At 44.7% G+C, this 17,080-nt stretch overlaps 1 pseudogene; it reads right to left on the bottom strand.

The window, feature by feature from the left end:
• Positions 1 to 7,828: 7,828 nt before the first annotated feature.
• Positions 7,829 to 13,917, bottom strand: LOC124708923 (annotated as a pseudogene).
• Positions 13,918 to 17,080: the final 3,163 nt, after the last annotated feature.

The raw sequence follows: 17,080 nt of genomic DNA, 5'->3' as shown, positions 1-17,080 counted from the left end.
CTAATATGTTTGGTAATTGGTTGAATGGAGTAGATATGCAATCTAAGGCTTTTATCCGTATTGGGGTTTTTGCCTTGTGTTGATCTATATGGAGGTTAGAAATGATATTATCTTTAACAAAAAATAATCTTTTCACTTCTTGCAAGTTATCCATATGATGTCTCATTGGGTCCAGCTTTGGACTCTCCTATCGCCGGAGGGACAGCGGGATGCCATGGTTTCTGGATGCACACGGTTCCAGATGGTCGCTCGGGATATTTGGTGCCAGACTGGCTAGTGTCATACTAGGAGACTACTTTGATGTGTTTTCAAAGTAGTTTATGCTTTTTTCGCTGGTTGACTTTTGTATCAATCTTTGGCGATGCTTGAGTTGTAATACAATACTGAATTTGAATCTTTTTAATAAATGGCCGTGTGCATCATCATGATGCAGAAGCCGGGTTTTTATCCCCATTTCAAAAAAAAAAAAAAAGTTCATGGACTCGGCTCATTGTTCTCCATGGCTGTAGCTCTAGTCGTTGACTTTCGTCGCCTGCTAGATGATGCCACAGACTGCCGACCAGTCCGGGGACAACTGCCTCCCCCACAATCTGTTACTACTCTGGCCCTCATTGTGAACAACGACATTGCTGGTTCCTCCATCAGACTCTCTAGCCACATCGTACCGAGAGTCACCCTCAGCTTTCTTGACTTCCTCTGGATTCAAGGACCAGGCTGGTAACTCTAATCTTTCCACCTCATCTGATTTATGCCCTTGCACTCCCTTTTCATAACTAAGCTCTGACTTTCACAGCCCTCGTGCATCCGCGAATGATACGGACCTGATGATAGTGAAGCGAAGTGCGAGCTGCGGGTGTGTGTGATTCCTAAGCCAAGGTTCGGTGCAGCAACAGCCTAGCGGCTCGCAAAGGGAAGTGGTTCCACAAATGATGAGACCCAGTCCGGCGTCACAGTGAGTAGTGCAGGCGTCGTGCCGCGATTCGTCACACGCTACTGCTTAGAAATCGGTTCAGGAGGATCTTTTGTGGGACTTTATATTAGCTTAAGATGGCATGGTCGCAGCTTTATTAAGAGCATCTCCACTCGTTGGCGCTCCTCACACCCAAATCCAGCGAAAGTTTCGTCCGGATTGGTGGAAACTTAGGCCTGGGGAGCGCCGAAGTTCCAGCCGTCCCCCCGGCAGGACACCCCCAACTTGGGGCATTTGACATATTTCAAACAAATTTGACATAAAATTTAACAAGTTTGGTAAACAAGATTCAGAAAATTGCTGAAACAAATTCGGCGAAAAGCAGTACAATGTTTAACAAGTGCTGAAACAAATGAAGCACACAATTTCACAAGTTTTGAAACAAATAAATAAAGACAGACTAGTTGGCGTCGGCGTTGGCGTTGCCTCGGAGCGTCCATATGTGCTCCACCAGGTCATCTTGCAGCTGTTGATGCATTGTAGAGTCTCGGATCTCCTGGCACATAGCAATGAAGGCGGCCCATGATGTCGGCACCTGGTGATTAGGCTGTGCAAGAGGTCCCTCTCTCTCATATGGTGCTTGTTGCTCAGCCAGAGGAACCGGATGTTTTCGCTCATTTTCAATAATCATATTGTGTAGGCACACACAGCAGTTCATCACCTCCCACATCTGATCTTTGGACAAAGTCATAGCGGGGAACCGGACGACAGCAAATCTCTACTGGAGGACACCAAATGCACGCTCGACGTCTTTTCGGCAAGATTCTTGTTTCTTCACAAACTCGCAAAGTTTGGGGGTGCTAGGTTTCGAGATAGTCTTCACAAATATTGCCCACTTTGGATAGATACCGTCTGCAAGGTAGTATCCTTTGTTGTAGTGCCGACCATTGATCACATAGTTCACCGGGGGAGCATGACCCTCAACAAGCTTGGAAAAGATCGGGGAGCAGTTTAGGACGTTAATGTCATTGTTGGATCGAGGCATACCAAAAAAAGAGTGCCAAATCCAGAGATCATGGGTAGCCACTGCTTCAAGTATCACAGTGCAGCCGTTTTTATGACCCTTGTACATTTCCTGCCACGCAAACGGACAGTTCTTCCATTTCCAATGCATGCAGTCAATGCCTCCAAGCATCCCTGGAAAACCCCTAGCTTCATTTGTTGCAAGGATCCTCTGAGTGTCTTCGACAGTGGCTGATCTCAAGTAAAAGTCCCGAACACTGCTATGACGGCCCTGCAGAACCGGTAGAAACAATCAAGGGCGGTGGACTCCGCCATCCGAAGATAGTCATCTGCACCATCACCCGGAGGTCCATACGCCAGCATCCTCATAGCCATTGTGCACTTCTGCAGTGACGAAAATCCAACCAAACCAGTGCAATCCGCCTTGCATCTGAAGTAGGGGTCAAAGTCTCGGATGGCATACACAATTTACAGAAATAGCTTTCTGCTCATCCTGAAACGACGCCGGAAAACACTCTCACCATGCAATGGATTGTCGGCGAAGTAGTCGGCGTACAACATGCAGTAGCCCTCCATTCGTTGTCTCGGCTTGCACTTCCGGCGACTTGGTGCCGACCCACCACATCGACCAGTTGCCAGTCTGGCGTACATGCTTGACAAGCAACCGAGGATCATCATGTGCTCCTCGTCTTTGGCGGTGGCTGCCATCTCTTCTCGCATAAGCTCGACGAACATCTGCTCCTCCTCTTCGTCCGAGTCCATGGCCGGCGAGGCAAATGGACGAACACCTGACGGGCGTGATCGAGACAATCCGAGCCGCGAGCGATGAGGAGCAGGCCAAAGTCGGAAAACAGGCCGGCGGAGGAGCAGCCAGATAGGCCTTCGTCGAAAGATGGCGGAATATAGGCAGGTGGAGAAGGAGGGACGGCGGAATCTGGACAACAAGCCGGCGGGGTGGTGCCGGCGGCGAGAGAGATACGAGGGGTGGGGGAGATTTTGAGCGAGGTGGCGGTGGGGTTCGTGTGTCGAGCCGCCGACAGATCGGGCCCTTCCCCGCTTTTCACTCGCCCGGAGTCCCCGATAGATCCCCGGGGGACCGAGGATGGCGTGGGCTCGCCGGATGGATGAAGGGCCAAATCCGGACGAAAACGAGGAACTGGGGGCGCGACTGGACCGAATTTCGTCGGCCGGATGGAAAAAACGTCGCTCGGGGGCCTCGTCGGGGAGACGAGTGGAGATGCTCTAAGCACGGTAGAAATGCCTCCCACCATCGGCGGTGGCGGCAGCGCGCCTCCATCAATCGGTGCTGCCACGGAGCATGAGTGTGCGAGCTGCGTCAGCGTGGGTGCGGCATGATGACTCAAGGCCAACATCTAACTTCTCTCTCACCTTGTGCACTCCCAAATGTCAACAAGGAATATGGCACCACCGATGATATGATGGAGGCCTTCATCACGGCCAGGGTGGCCATGCGGCGCCATCACTTGTCTCCCACACTACTGCTTCTGCAACACTACAACACCCCTAACCAGATCTTTTGTGGTCATTCCTTTTGCCTGAGATCTTTAATGGGCCTTTCACCTTTGCATCAAACAATTTGGGATTTCTGCGATTTTTCATATGTGGCAAATGATGTTTTGTGCCGTTCCAGTTACATGTTTATATAGAGCAAAAGACAACAGTTACATCTGATTCAGTAGGTGTAGCTAATAGTTTCGCCCTTGCACGCTTAGCATGGCGGGGTGTGTCCTGATCCAGGAACAATGCATCTCTAGTTTTTATTAACCTCTTATAGTCCAAGATCGTAAAATCTAGCTATACCCATTAGATCCCTGAAAATATCCAATAAAAATTCCAAGAGAGCTTTTTGGCTGCAGTTTAGTGCACACAGTGTGCAGCTGAATTGGTGTTCTAATCTGGTTCCAACCCCAAACAGTTAAATTGCATAGAGACGGTTGTCTCCCCTTCCATAGTGGCATCTACAGCTTTTCATGGTGACTTGTTTAATAAATACACTGATGTGTACTCTCCTCCACGATCTGTTCTTAGTATTATAATCTTCTTGTTTGATTGATTTTCCACTTCAGCTTTAAATTTCGTAAGCATTTCAAAACCTTCTGATTTATGTTTAAGAAGATAAACAATAACCATATCTAGAATAATCATCTGTAAATTGATGAACTAAACTTTTTGACCTCCAAGTGTGGGTGTAGAAAATTCCCCGCAAATATCAGAATGTGGAATATGGCAAGTTGTTCAGTCGATCCATCAGCTTTATGAAAAGTTGATCTAGTCATCTTTCCCATGATGCAAGCTTCGCATATGCCATAATCCTCCAACTTAATATTCAGTGTTCCAGAACTAATAAGCCTTTTAATTCTGTTTTTAGATATGTTTCCAAGTCATCACAAATGCCAAAGATATGATTCAGAACAATTATTAGTGCCATTTATATTCCTCATGAGGGAGTTACCCTCTTCCCCTACCAAACAGACTGGGGAGTTTTCTTTCAAAATATCATTAGAAAATTATAATCCATCATGTCTAATTCCTGAATGTGCTAATTCCAGCAAAAGTTTAACCTTTCCAACACCCAATAAAATTGTTATATCCGATGCATTCCACGTTTGACATAGAAATTAAATTCCTTCTCATGTTAGGTGAATACAGGGTATCTTATAAAACTAACTTTTCCTCCACAAGGGAGTTTGAGAATGTAATCCCCTATCCCAACTATATCTGCTTTAGCCATTATTTCTAAGTAGACAGATCTAGTTCAGTTTTCATAGGAGAAAAAATCCAATCTCTAGCTATATGCCTATATGTGAGAAAGCAACCTTCAGTGGTTATGCTTAGCAATGATGGCTCCCTAGTACTTCTTTTTGGAAGTAACCCCTTCTCCAATGTGAAAACCTAAGATCTAAACATGCTGGTTAGGCTAGATGACTACGGTATTTGTACAGTCTTACTATCTTGGAGGCATCATTTTGGAGAAGCTTTTCCAGAGTCGATGTGTTGTCACAACTACTGGTGCTATTGCTGATACGAGTATCTGATTAAGTTAGCGGGGGTTTCCTATTCTTTTTTGCTTCTTCTTTAATTTTTGGCATGGGTCCATCCTTAATATTTAAACTTGTTCTAGTTATTATATTGTAGCAGAAGTTAGGTGCAACTAATATCATCTTGTATTAATATATTCTTTTTATCAAAAATAATAATGCAGATATTTAGTTCGTAGCTGTCCTAGCTGGAACATCGGTAGGTATACGGTGCCATAACGTATCTTCCAGGCTCTCGAAAACCTACAGTGCTTCATCTAGTCGATCAGTTAATATAAAGTACTCCGTCTCTCAGAGGTATGCAGAAAATAGAGCGGTATCTTCTCATTCCCAACCGCCTGTTGCAGTATCATGTATAATAGGCTCACGGCAAGTGCAACTGAAGAAGAGAATCTGCGTTGTTGACATACACATTACTCGAGCGATCCCACTACATTGTCCCAACTAGCAGGAAAAATACATGTGGCTTCATGGGAATGGTAGGTGTCAGGATCAACAAGGGGCCAAGCACGGGCGGTAGTGCATGACGTGATACTTCAGTTGCATGTGCACTACTGCGGAAGCAAGAAGGCGACCGAAGATAAGCTTGTTCTGACACTCTTAGATGGCATGCTGAAGATTGCTCTGTGAGAAGATATCTAGTGCTACAATGTACTTGTGAGCTACTTGATTCTAGGAGGATCTTGACCGCTTATTTTTATTCAATGGACATGATCGGATGTAACTGCTCCTGCTATGGAATATACACAAACAAGTCTCTGTGCTTCTTCACATTGTAGCGCAGTCGTCCTCTCTCACAAACACTGGATTTGATTCATCCCCAAATCGCCTATATAATTAGTGTAGCGTAAGGCAGCAACAGCCCTCAACCCACCGCTGCCAAGCACGATTCTAGACCACCGTCCGGTGCAGCGCCATCTGCTCATGTCCATGTATGGTCAGAAACATCTTCAATCAATGGGTACATTTCGCTTGAATTATTGTTGTTTCTCTACTCTCCTGTCATGGCTTTTCTTTGGGAGTTACCCCTGTGTCTCACTTAATTAGCATTGTGAGTTACAGTCTTATATACTTAATGATTAATTGTAGCCTCATTTTCAACTTTAGCATTGATCCTCGAAACAAGGTAAATTAATATGAGTGGCTAAAAGATACAAGAAGCCTGTTACGTACGATAGTCTCGAGGCATCCTAAGCCACCATACATGTTCGTTGCGTGTATATCTTCAATCTATACTAGGCCAAGCCACCATACCATGTTGCATACGCGTAAATTATCTTGAATCTATCCTAGGCCACCGTAAGAAAAACATGTTCAATGATGAAGCGTGAAAATTGTATTGGCCTACTTTCTAGTTGATTTCTCACCTGTTTTGCTAATTAGTAAATGTTGGAGTGAGAGGGAAACATCAACAGTTCACACATAGGCAGGTAAACAATGAAGTATGGATCGTCGGCCTTCAAGAAGGATGCACGCTTGTCACGCTTGGAATGTTGAGAAAATGCTTCAAATGAGATTGTGGTACAATAAATAAGACAATCAGAAGTTCACTGACCCCATCTTTACCTCTTTTTATCATGGATCCTTATCATGTCTCTGAACTAACACTGATTGGATCTGCCACCTATTAAAATCCTACATATATCTACTTCCTGGCTGCATGCCTTTTTATCATGGAAACTAGGGTGTGCAGTAGCCTCGCTATTAGGGTTCGTCTAGGATTTGGAATAGATTACAGCAGTGAATTCGAGATACAACTGTTTCTGGTTCAAATTACAGGAATGGGAATCGAGTGGTAGAAGAAATGGGACAGGGAAGCCAGAGCCGTTTAAGCCTTGATCCTTCTACATTTTTAGGGTATTCTGCATGCCTTCCTGGTTGCGCTGCCTCCCATATTTGTAGTTCAAGCGTTGTTGGTTTCTGATAGGTTGGCCAAGCCCATACGACGGTCCATGTGCCAGCCCATGGCGGGGTATAGGGAGGGTCCCGGACACTCCTCCCGGCCTACTCCTTGTGTCAATTCAAAACTGACTACTAGATGATTCCCAGGAACGTAATAATTGTCATGGTTAAACTCTTTTGTTTTATATGTCCACTTCAATTCCTGTTGGTGTACTACATGGATCATATTTGGACATGTGTCTTCACAATCTGTACATCTGAGCTCGCATGACTAGTAGAAATATTTAACATATTTCAAACCATACTTGAAATAATTTTGTGGTGGTTCCCGTAGCAACACAAAGGTTCTCAAATAAAAATTCCAAATCATAGTAAGTTTGAACCAACATGTTTGTTACGACAAAATACTCAAACGACATTTAAGAAACAAAAAAATAGAAAAAGTATGTAGTCAAAATAAAATGTTCAAACGGTCCACAAGGCAAACTGACAACTATATTTTTTATATTTCTAGGCTTGGATCCCGGCCCAGATAAGCGATACAATTATGCAGTGAGAGGAATATGGGCTAGGCCACAAACATCAGGCTGAAACTGTAATAAGGTGAATAAATTTCCAGCGTGAGATGGTGGAAGTAGGCTTTGAATTGTGAGTTTCACACTGTGCTAACAAAATAATGTTGAGTGGAACGAAGGTACAAACAGAAGCTCTAGTGAAAATAAGCACATCAAGCTACAACAAAAGGCTTATGCATCTAGAGGTTTCACTCCATTGATATACATCCCTTGGTGGCATCATACTAAGGCTACTAATTTATCGTCCATACAAGCACTCATATATAACATACACCACTATTATTTCAGATCCAGATACATATTCATAAATCACACCACAAACATAGGTCATCATCATGGTAAAAAAAAAACATAGGTCATCATCGCCCCCCAGAGAGGTCAGAAAATGTGCCGACGCTTGTCGTTAAGTCTGTAGACGACATGATGGATGGGCGAAATCCTCTGTTTTGCATTATGGACATCATGTTGAAGTTAAAACGTGTGGGTGCCAGCTCGGGTAATGTGGTCTCTCCACTAAGGTACTCCATGACTTGTTTCATGCTAGGCCTTGAAGTGGGTAACGGATGCAAGCACAAGAGCCCTAGCTTCAGCACCATGCTGGCCTCGTCCTTCTCATAGTTACATTGGAGTCTAGTGTCCACAGTTTGCAAGAGCGTCCCGTTGTGCCAATGCTCGAGTACCCAATCCACCAGCATAGCGTCTTTGTCTTCGTTGTCTTGCTTGATTGGTCTCTGTCCACATGCTACCTCAAGAAGGAATGTGCCGAAGGCAAAAACATCTGTAAGAGGAGAAGCCTTCCCCGAGCGTAGCAGCTCCGGGGCTAGGTAACCCAAGGTGCCAACCACATGTGTGGTTTGTAGGTCGGTACCATGATCATATAACCTTGCAAGGCCAAAATCACCAAGCCGTCCATTCATTTCACCATCAAGGAGCACGTTGCTTGCTTTTATATCTCTGTGTATGACAACTTTTTCCCAATTCTCATGTAGATAGAACAAGCCACAAGCAATCCCTTTTACGATCCCAAACCTCTGGGTCCAACCTAGTGTAGGCTTGTCCTCTTCACAATGCAGATACTTGTCAAGACTGCCATTCGGCATGTACTCGTACACCAGAATGAGCTCATCTTTGCGCCGGCAATAGCCAAGCAACTGTACGAGGTAGCGGTGTCGAAGGCGGCCTATACTAACGACCTCAGTGATGAACTCCTTCATCCCCTGCCTTGACTCATGGGACACTTTCTTCACAGCTACTTCCAATTTGGATACCGGGAGTACTCCTTTATGTACTTTCCCAAAGCCTCCTGCTCCTAGGAGGTTCTTGTCCTTGAATCCTTCTGTTGCCTGGTACAATTCCTTGTACGAGAACCGATGTGGCCCAAACTCCACCTCCCAATCCTCTCGTAGCTCACCGTACCTCCGATGCCTTTGTACGAGTAGGAAAATGGTGATTCCCACGGCTGTGATGAACGTTGCGGAGGCAATGGGAAGGACAATCTCCAACACATTAGATCGAGCCTCCCGATGGGCACGAAGCAACTTAGGCAAATTGGTGATGTTGATTGCCGGAGCAGGGCCATCCATGGCAAAGCTCCAACCAAGCACGGAGTATAGTGTGCTGAGCGAGCCAGAGGAACCCGAGAAGCCAAGAAAAGATGGGTCCTGGAGCACATCGGAGAGGTTGGTGGTGGTTGTAAACAATGGCCTGCGAGGTTTGGCAGCACCGAGCGGAGCCAAAGTCGATACGATCTGTGTGGTCTGCGCATCATATTCGACCCACAATTGCATGGGGTCCCCACTATTCAGAGATAAGTTTGTGAAGCTACCAGTGTCGTCATCATAGAAACCAGCTGTGTGGGATTCAATGGACATCAGCCTGTTTATGTCGATGCCAACATGGTTGCTGTCGATGTCCTTGAACTCCCCGTTCCCAAAAGTGTCGAGCTCAACCACGAAGATGTGGTTGTCGGGTCTGCCGTTTGTGGAGGCATTGAAGAGGCCTAGGAAACTGCCTGGCATGGCGCCGGAGAAGTTCCTGCCCGGAGCTATGAAGAAGGCCATGCCGCCACTGCTTTCTTTGTCAAATTCGGACTGGACGGCGAAGACGAAGGAGAGCGAAAAAGATTGTACCGTCCCGCCACGGAAATGCAAGGGAGCCCGGTGAAAGGCGTAGCCTATGATGTCGGAGCTGTTGGTCAGCTGGAGGAGTCTACCAGGTTGGACCATGGCGGAGCCATCCAGGATGATGTCGGCTGCTTGGAAGCCGGAGTAGACGAATGACTGCACCTGTGCAGTGCACGGAGCTAAATGGTTTGGACCAAGGGAGAGGATCATGAGGCACATGAAGTACACAAGGATGGATGGATGAAGCTTGGCGGCCATGTCTACAGCTAGGCTGCAAGTAAGTACATAGAGAGGGGAAGCAATCTGGATGGAAGTGAGAAAAGTTGTTTGCGGTGTTCGGCAGCTACACACGTACAACGCAGTTTATATTATACCACTTCATCAAATCGTCCCAAAATCAAGTGTATGCGACATATCCCATCTGAATGCGTGGCCTGATAATGACATCATGAGAATATGAGATGATATGTTTTCTTGAGTTTTCCTCTTTTTTTCTCGAATGGAGACTAGAATAACATGCCACTAAGGAATTTGTCAGCGCAGCCTCTAGGTTAGAACAAAACATGACGCATGACAGCAAGCCTTTTCAAGATGAAGAACAATAATTGTGGAAGAATGTAAATTTTGAAGTGGAATTATTTGCTTGGTATCTTTGACCATGCTGGAAGTTGAATCGAGTCGATGTCGTTTTCCAATCCCAAATAGTTTTTTGCGTATACTAACGCTATCAGATATAATTATATCTAAAAAAAAACTATGGATGTGGTTGGTCAGAAAAAAAAATGACGCATGGCAGCAAGCCTTTTCAATGGCACTTAAGGAGCAAGGGAACAGATCAGTCACAACTGCGTGTGATTTCAGGTGTTCCAAGCAATCTCTCACTGTCCAACATTTAACTGCAGAAAACAAGTAGGAGTAGCAGCTGGTCTTTCATCATGTGTTTATCAATAGAAACTTCCGACCAAACAAAATGTGGTCTTTCAACCTGTCTTTATCCAATCCAGATATACTCTGCTGTCTGCTCTACTTAATTTCTAGCACCAGTGCATCCAATCCAGGTGGCATCAAAAACAAATGTGGTCTTTCAACCTGTCTTTATCCGTACAGCTTTCCAGGCCAATTCGGTCAACTTCCGAACAACCAAAATATACCTGGACAAGAATATACTCAAGAACACATATCTAATATAGATTCCTTATTATTTTTTATTACAACTAGCATGGAAGCTCGCACACCTGCCCAGGCTTTTCAGGTCAGTTTAATTTCCCAACATGTAACTTTTTAAATTTCACTTGTGCATTGGATATTATCTCAGCCTTTGGAAATATATATTGTAAACTGTCATGGTTGTAGAATCTAGTCTAGTCTAGTCTAGAATATAAACATTAATCTCGACTCTCAACTCCCCCACTCCGTTGGTTTGACCCATACAAGGGACAATCTCGGATCTCCCTTTCCTCCTCTATGGTAGGGCCCTACTTTTGAGTTGGAGAGGACCATGGGCAACACGTGTGAAGACCTAGGTGATTCCACGTAGGTGTCCTCATGGACATGTGGCAACAATGTCCTGAAAGCGCGGAACATCATTGCATGTGGAAACATTGACAATGGCATACACATGCCGTTGGCAAGGCTCGCCAAGTCGGGATGACACACAAGTGGGCATGAAAAACCATAGTGTTTTAGTAGGCGAAATTATATATGAGAAATACGAGGACTTCTATTTTCCCTAAACAAGTTCGATATGTCCTCATTTCGTATTTTCAAATACGATATGACCAAATATGTATTTGTTTTAGTGGGACGAGTAGAAGAACGAGAATTGATGAAGGATGTAAGATTTGGGATGGAATTATTTGCTTGGTATCTTTAACCCCATACTGGAAGTTGGATCAAGTCGAATCCCAAATAGTTCCTTAGGTAGAATACTAACCCTATCACATACAATTACCAAAAAAATAACTATGGATGTGGAAGGTAAAATCAGCATACAAAGATATATCAGCATTTGTGTATTATTTAGAATTTAACATATAAGTCGGTGCACTGCTAAAACCCCAGTAACCACATGCATACGATGATATGAAGGATATCATAACTAGAAGACTGGGAATAAGGTAACAAGCCTGGGGTTGTACAATAGGGGTGTCAGCCTACTAAGTACTAACCCACATAGTATTTCATACAAACATTCAGAAGTTCAGCGGTAGAACCCACATAGCAGAAATACAGTGACCAAATTGGAGGATGCCGCAGAAAAGACCCCTGCGCTTACGAGGACCAAAAAGGCCGGCCAAGGCACAGGTCATCTTCCACCTGAGACAATGGATGCTGCACCTTGGCTTGCCGTGGAAGAAGGATACAGCATGACGTACGGATCAAAACCTTCATTCTGCATCGCAGCGAGCATCTCGGAGTTGGTTTCCACTCGTGATGATGGCTCTGGTGTTGCGCGGTCACCGTCAAGGTATTGCATTACTTGGCGCATGGTAGGCCTGGCATCCATGAACGGTTGCGAGCATAGTAGTCCTAGCTTGAGTGCTAAGTATGCCTCGTTCACATCATATTCACCATGGAGTTTAATATCCACCATGTCGACGAGTGATCCATTGCGCCAATGCTCAAGGACCCGATCAACTAACATGGGATGTTTTTCTCGTGTATCTTGGTTGATTGGCCGTTGTCCACAAACGACTTCAAGGATGAATACGCCAAATGCAAATACGTCGGTAAGAGGGGTTACCTTTCCGGTGCATGCTAACTCAGGAGCTAGGTATCCTATGGTGCCAACCACGTGCGTGCTCTGTGGATCCAAGCCATGGTCATACAACCGTGCAAGACCAAAATCACCTAGTCAGGCATTCATTTCAGCATCAAGGAGCACGTTGCTTGCCTTCACATCTCTGTGGATAACAATTTGTTCCCACTCCTCGTGAAGGTAGAGCAATCCAGATGCAACACCTCTGATGATCTTAAACCTTTGAGTCCAGTTTAGAGTAGGCTGCAGGTCCCCATGATATAAGTACTTGTCAAGACTTCCGTTGGGCATGTACTCATACACTAGAAAGAGTTGGCCTCTTCGCCGACAATAGCCGAGTAACTGCGCAAGATTACGGTGCTGAAGCCGTCCTATACTGACAACTTCAGCAATGAACTCCTTCATGCCTTGCTTCGACTCGTGAGATACTCTCTTCACAGCTATTTCAAGTTTTGATTTTGGCAGCACCCCTTTGTACACTCTTCCAAAGCCACCAACCCCAAGCAGGTTCTTGTTCTTGAAGCCTTGTGTAGCATAGTACAGATCCTTGTACGGGAACCGGTGAGGTCCAAACTCAACCTCCCAATCTTCCCGTAGCTCAGCATACCTCTGATGCCTTCGCACAAGTAGGAAAATGGTGATTCCCACGGCGAGAACAAAAGTGGTTGTTGCTAATGGCAATACAATCTCCCGGACCTTGGACCGAGGCTTGGGACCAAGACGGGGCAGTCTTGGCAATTTTCTCATGTCAATAGCTGGTGCAGGCCTATTAATGCCAAAGCTCCAGCCAAGTATGTAGTGCCGGCTTCCATCCCTGCCCGCCGAAGACCCAAAGCCAAGATATGCATCCTCAGTGATGGCCGTTGAGAGGTCGTAGGTGCCGGAGATGAGAGCCCTTGCTGGTTTGGCCACGCCCACTGGAGAAATGGTCACGTTGATTCGTGTCGACTCCCTTTCGTAATCGATCCAGAGTTGCAACCCCTTGCCACTGGTGAGGTTCAAGGTGTTGAAGAAGGCAGTCTTGTCGTCGTAGAAGCCAGCGGTGTTGGACTTATTGGAGATGACACTGTTGATGTTGATTCCGACATGGTTGGCATCGATGTCGTGTAGATCCCTGTTGTTGACGGTGTCCAACTCGATGGCGAAGATGTGGTTGCTGGAGTTTCCCTGGTTCACACTGTTGAAGATGCCGAACCACTGCGTGGGGAGAGCGGATGAGAAATCCATGCTCTTGGCGATGAAGAAGGCCATGCCTTGGCTGGGCCGGTAGTTGGGGTAGATTGCGAATACAAAGGAGACGGAGAAGGATTTTACGGCAGTGCCATTGGGGGATTCACGGAACCGCAGAGGAGCAGGGTAGAATGCATGGCCTTTCAGAGTCTCCTGGCCACTGGAGAGATCAACAAGGCCGTTCCGGGTCACCGTGGCGATGCCATCCACAGTGATGTTAGCTCCCTTGAAGCCCGAGAAGAGAAACTCATCTTCTCCAGCAGCCAAGACTGCTAGGTTAAGTACTACTGCGTTGAAGAGGAGATTTAGAAGCAGCACTGACATGATGATGGTTGGAATTTGGATCTCCTGGCGATGCAAAAAAATCTTCATTATATAGTCTCTGCAGCTGAGCTGATGAGCTATTTCCTTGATTGGTGACACAACTATGGTGACTTGTCAAAACCGGCACGAAACATTCATTGATTTCTTCAGTGAGTTTTTTTGCCCACATTCAATTCAACGGGACCACATAAGTACAGTAATCAAACTTGATACACCAATTCACAGAGAGACAGCGCATATTGCTAGCTACTCGATATGATCCGCTTGTTTCTTCCCCTGTCATAGTCGCTGTTGCCATCTGAGTCACTGTCATCCTCTGGCTTTAAGTCTTCGTTTTGAGAAAAATAAATACTCAACCGTCGCTGTATAATCTACCAGGTCAAAGGTAAAATAGTTTAAATTACCCTGTTTTCCTAAGGACAAGTCTTGCATAAACTCAAAGTGCTAAGTTTATTTTTTTATAACTAATTTAAAAATGTCCTTTTCTATAAACACATATTTTTCCACGGCCGTCGCCCAGTTTTTTCCAGTCCTACATCATTGTACGATGCAGATAATGTTGGTCTTCGCGAAAAATTTGTCTGCCAGCCTATAGGTAACCTAACATGGTCTTCCCATAAGTATGTTTGGAATATCTTATTTTCTGTATATGTTGAATGATGCATGTACACATCGCAATCAAATAGTATGCATTGAGCGTATAGTGACAGCCTATAGGTAACCAAAGACTGTCTATGACAGGGCACGGAACAGGATTGTGACAGGCCAAAGCCGCCAGTGCTTGATCGATCCGAGATCTCTTGAATAAATTCTAGTGACGCACTGTCCACCACCTGCCCAGCCAGCACATAGGACATGTGTGTACCTATCATGGGCAGTTTAATTGCGGTCCATATGTCACCAGCAGAGAATATCTCTCCAGCTCGTACCTCAGCAGAGAATTTTTCAAGTATTTTTATTTATTCGCAAAATTTTGATAAGTCTATGAGTGTATACAATAATTTTTCAATAATATGATGCTTTCACATAACCTAAAATCAACAAAGAGTGCTCTTTGTTGGCTAATTTTTTTGCCAACAAGAAGGCTAGTCAGCCAATGGTAACAGCTGTGAGTGGCCAATAGGTCATCATTCAATCAAGTAGCACCTTGTCGACTAACATTTATATGATGGGCCCTCTGTTAGAATCTTATGATGAAAATTGTGCGTATTGTTCGTTTTAACGTGTGATACATCATTTCTGCAATACATCTCCATGCATAATAGATGTGTGCTAGGCTAGACCGATTACATACCAGTTTATCCATTTAAGCCTCTATCTCATGCTAAACTAGATTGATTCCTAATCTGATTTTGAAATCAGTGACTGATTGTGAACGCAACACACGCTCACTTAAATAGAAATGGACAAAAAATTAGTACAGTAAAACAAAGCAAGAATGCAGAACTATATCATGCCGCATCAAAAACTGTAGTTGGGCACAGATAAACAGAAGGTGTGACGGACCTGCGGTTTGTGCTCCCTGATGATGTGGAAGAGGCGCTTGTATCCTGTCCAGCTGTACTCCTGCGGGGTGTGCGCTTCGTTGCCCCACCAGCGGGCAGTCAAAATCATGACCCCATCGACCCCCGCAGCCTTTTTTCAGTTCAATTCAGTCCATATTCAGTTCAGAACGAAATACCTTTTTAGCTCAATTCACAACAAGAAAACTATCCATCACAGGTCTAGAACTGGACTAGGTTATAAAAGTAAATCACTAACTTTCTCAAGTTAATACTTTTTGCAGCTCAAAAGGTAGAGGGCGACATGGGCTTCACATTCAGATGAAAAAGAATGTGACACGGAACACTATTTTTCAAGTAGAACACTCATTTTCTCCAAAAAGGAAACGTAGCTATACCCAAGTAACACTATTATTTCAAGTAGAACAAAGACAGGGAGTAAGCAAAAAAATTAAACATTATCTTGCCACAAAACAGTATTGAATGGAAAACATAACAAGTTCTAAGTATCGAAATGCGCTAACCAATTAAGTATTCACATATCAGATGGTTTCCCTATACTGCCAGGTTCTAATTGATAGAAAAACAAATGCTGAAAAGATCAACACAAGTACACAAGCACAAAAACATATTTTAGCAATGGCCATGCAGCAATAGCTATGGTTGTATTTCAGTTCTACATTTAACTTAGCTTGGTAATAATATAGAGAATTGCATTGCGATAAGATCACCAGACTAATAAAGAAACATACAATTTCTATTTTCTCTTATATATCCACTCAACCAAATAATCACATGAATAATATTACAGTAAACACATACCAATAGTATTTGGTATGGATATTGTAAAACAAGAGGGATTACCTGCAGTATACAAACTTCTGTAGGGATAATGGGTCTTGTTATTCTCGCATCATCTTTTACCTAGCCAGAACATGTTAAGAAACTTCTGTAGGGATAATGGGCCTTTGGTGCCACATCAAGCCAAGTTGGAACACAAAGTCACCAATATACGTAGCCAGAACAAAATCACATTTGAGTCCTCATCATACCCCACCATTTTCGCCAGTTTGAGGTCGCTATGCATTCCCTGTGCAAAGAGCTTCTCTAGTTGAATGGATTTCTGTAGCGGCACCCATTCGACAACACCATCATAGTTTGATTTCCTCTTCCACAATTGGATGCTCAGTTTTGATAGAACTGCAAAGCAAAGGCCACCATCATTTGTCCATAAGAGCTGGAAGGAATAGCAGACTGTACAATGGGCGTTCACTGGCTTCTCGATCATATCAAGCCATCAAGGCTCTGCCTTTCAATATCAAACGCGATGATGCCCGCTCCACATAACAACCAGCAAAATGCATTCCCAATAAGCATGCTTTCCCTTCTCTCTCAAAAAAAAAAAAAGCACGCTCGACCTTACGGAAAGAATCGCATCTGTAGTCACCGCTGAGACAATATCTCCCCATGCACCAGAAGCTGATTTGTAGAGGTAAGCAGATGCCTCTGTGTGTCCGCTGCAGATTAAAACCAATATGAATGGCCACGACAAGCAATCGCCATGTGCCAGACCCAAAAAGTGTCCCTTTCAGCGTTGTCGAGCCCATGTGGAAAAGGCACGCAGTGCTGCTGTCCGGTGAGGGGATCCCATACGACGGCCTCGTGCCCCGAGCC

This window comes from Lolium rigidum, chromosome 4, assembly GCF_022539505.1.
Source record: "Lolium rigidum isolate FL_2022 chromosome 4, APGP_CSIRO_Lrig_0.1, whole genome shotgun sequence".
Lineage (NCBI taxonomy): Eukaryota > Viridiplantae > Streptophyta > Magnoliopsida > Poales > Poaceae > Lolium > Lolium rigidum.
The sequence above is the reverse complement of the archived record's forward strand: the minus strand, read 5'-3'. Positions and strand labels throughout refer to the sequence as shown.